The sequence below is a fragment of the Monopterus albus genome, unplaced genomic scaffold (genome assembly GCF_001952655.1).
Source record: "Monopterus albus unplaced genomic scaffold, M_albus_1.0 scaffold9.1, whole genome shotgun sequence".
In the NCBI taxonomy this organism is placed as follows: Eukaryota; Metazoa; Chordata; class Actinopteri; order Synbranchiformes; family Synbranchidae; genus Monopterus; species Monopterus albus.
This window is the reverse complement of record NW_018127889.1, coordinates 365,372-369,030: the sequence shown is the minus strand read 5'-3', so window position 1 is coordinate 369,030 and position 3,659 is coordinate 365,372.

Below are 3,659 nucleotides of genomic sequence, written 5' to 3'. Positions count from 1 at the left end.
TGTGGCTGGTGACTGCTCATCAGAGACGTAGAGCTCCAGGGCCAGGGCAACCTGCAGAAAAGTACAGGGAGAGAGAGAGGACACACTACGGGGATCAGCCTCAAACAAGCTGAAAGACATGAGTGACCTGTGAGGACACCAGTGGGTTTCCCTCCAGAAAGGTTATACTGTAACTGTTGCTTTCACTACGTGAAATGTGTCATTCCATTGTCACTGAAGGGCAAAACTTCAAAATAAAATACTCTACATATCAGTGGTGATGGTTGCTGTGGAGATGTTGGATTAAATGGCTTAAAGAGAGACCAGCAGTGAATCACGTTCTTATTTATTTTATGGATGAGGGGGTGTTCAGTCAACCTGTGTCCGCTGTGCAGTCCCAAAAACAAGAAAGCTGACACACCATTTGCAGGATAAAACCAACTGTAGAGAAAACTGAGCGTACATCTGTTTAATTCATTTTTCAATTCTCGTGTGTGAAGCCCTGTCAGTAGCCTAGCTCCATGTTCTTTGATGTGGCCTCATTTAATTTCTTTCATACCCAGTCTATTCAATTCCCAGTGCACAGCTAGTATAAAATATGCAGGGATGACCTGCTGTCAGCCCCAGGCTCTACATGCCTCCAAGGCTTGGCTCTGAACAATCTTTTCCAATTCTACTTTGACTGTCTTCTAAGGGTGCAGTGAGCATCAACAACCAGTGGGTGGGGCAGTGGAGCTACATCGATTCCATGCAGCTAGTCTGCCATTTGCTCCTTCTCCAAAATGCCCCAAGCCAGAGTATCCAGTCACCATGTGCTCACAGCTGGTGGGTTGCAATGATGCCTCAACAAACGCGAGGCAGTTGGGGAGTGACTCAAAGGGCAATGATGTAGAAAACTCTCAGTGATTTTGTGGGTGTTAAAAAGAAATCTCAGTTGATTATAGAATTACCTATTCAGCTGTAAGAAAACTACACATGTTGTGGCATTCATGCACATTCTGGCATGATATGAGCAAGGGCCATGTTATACAATATCTACAAAAACATTATCCTTTGTTTCAAGGATAAGCTTTGACAAAGAACGGCAATGAAGATGAACGCTTCCTCAACAGCCTCAATGGTTTAGCTCACTTAAGGATCATTTGAGCTATGATCCTGCATGGGCTGCTTGTCCCCAACAATACAATACATTAACCAGCACTGCCGATGACTCACTGCACTGACACACGCAGCATATGCAAGGCTCCAAGTCTCTATCTCTCGTTTTCTTTCTGCATTGCAGCTGAGTATGTAGCATGAACTGTGGGAGAGGGATTTGGCCCATGTATTTCACATCAAATGATTAGCAGCCTTAAACATACTCATATGAATACTTGAAATAAATGCAGCTCTCAAATTAATTAATGTATTTTTTGTTAAAATAGCCAAGCGGCTTGGATTGTTGCTCTGTTGAGCATATTCTGCATCAAACTTTAAAAAAAAAAGTATTGTTAAAATTGATGTGGCACTGTTTATCTTTAGTAAATGTATAGTATCTATCGGGGCTGTGCACAGACATTTTGGGGGAAGGTGTTCAAGCTAAATAAAAGGGCACACCCGTCACCAACAATAATTTATAAAATAAACAGTAGCAGTACATCTTTGCATTAGCACATGAACTGTAAGCCTGCAAAGGATCCGAGGCAAATTATTAACATATAACTACAATCAGATCAGGTGAAAGGTTAAGCTTTCAAATGTGACCTTGAAATGGTCCTGGACTGTTATATTGACATGACTGCTGGACATCATGTGTCACAGGAGTAAGAACGGATCGTTTACTGGGCTACAACTTACAGGTTTTGCTACACTCAGTATGAACAGACATGCAGCAATCACATATTAGCACAGCTCTTTGTTGATATGAGTTAAAGCCTAACATGCCTTTAAAAATAATTCATAGCCTAATAGTTACTGTTGTTGAAAATGTATGCAATGAGCCACAATGAAAATTATTTAAAATATCAAATTAAAAATGGTAAGGGGAAAAATCACTATCCTGCAAAAAAGGGCATTTATCAAGTCAGAGGGTAAAGAGCAGGTGCTTGAGCAACACTGCAGTGCACGTGCCTGGTTTATAATGTACCTACAACTGCATGTCTGTATGCCTCATTATAAGAAGACCAGCTCTGCCTTTAGCAGCTGCAACATTAAATAAGATCTACACAATAATACACTAATAGTTACAATCTAATAATATGACATACATGAAGGTGAAATCTGCCATTCTGCACTGGTTACAAATCAATTTGAAAAGTTGAGACTATTCCTACAAGCAACACATGAACTGCTTTCAACAGCCATAAAATATATTCTTAACTTCTAAAGCCTGTCTGCCTGTCCAGACTCAGCAGCCTTTTAGTTCTGGTATCTTGCCAGGCAAGCTAAAACTGATTGGATTCAAAGAATGACTAACTGTGTTTCTCTGACTCAACAACAACAGAGCATGTGCTTACACATGCCTCCAGTGGAGCTGCAACAGAATGAGAGAACGAGATCTCAGTGAGCAGCTTCTACATATGCATGATGCATGCAATCCAGAGCAAATGCTGAAAATGATTCCTGGCATGTAGTGTAAAGTGTTTCCAGCATTAACCAGTACAAAAGTATAGCAACTACAGCACAAGTGACCAATAGAAGATGCTCAGTAAAGCAGGATATGTGATTCATCCCTCATGCATTTGCATTGTCAGTGTAAAACTCCCTCTTGAAGGCAGCAGAGGCAAAGATGTTAAATTGTGTAAATTTCTTTCTCAGTGTTTTGACAGGTCTGCGTTTTTACAATTAATTACTTTAATTAGTTCCAGACCAGTCAAACTGGACTTCCACTCCTCTGGCTCTGAGTGATAATTGCGATACTGGCACAGTTGAACGCACACCTAGATGTGCGTTGTGCCTGTGATATTTGGAAATCAGGGATAAAAATAGACCATAATTCTTTCTCTTAAAATAAAAAAAGGGTGTTGGATGAAACAGCCAAATTATTAGCAACATTGCCCATGTGCTTTCCTATCAGTAAGAGAAAAACCGAAAGCCAATGTGTTAATTTTTCATAGGCTGCAGAGTGGGACAGGTTTCAGCTTCTGTAACACATCAATAAATCATGGGAAAGAGACAGACACAGTGGGAGAATGTATTTGCATGTATTCGTGAATGCGGTGCAGGTCAGTGGTGTGTTCAGTGTACACACTGTTGTTGTCTGTTGTTGTGTGCGAATAAAAGGCTTTGAGGTATAAGAATAGTCCTTTCCGCTGATTTTAAAGGTGGGGTCTGAGGTCAGATGAAGGGCCTGCAGGATAAGAAAAGAATAGAAGAATAGACCAGTTTAAAAAAAGCCCCACATCATGCCATAGCATTTTAACTGCCATAATTGCACAACAAACCGCCATAACTGGCTGCCGTGTCAAGGTGTTCAAACCCTAGGGGTGTGTTACCTGGCCCGGGCAGATTCCACCTGTACCAGAACCCTCATTATTGTTTGGGGGGGGGGATAACAAATCTACTGTAAAGCAACATTCAAAATGGAATCTACCTTACGTGCTGCAAGAGTTAGCTTTGATATTTTGTGGTTTTAGACCGCACTAAATATTAATTAGGCATAGCAGACTCCCCTACTCGGTCTGAGGAGGAACACCTCAGAG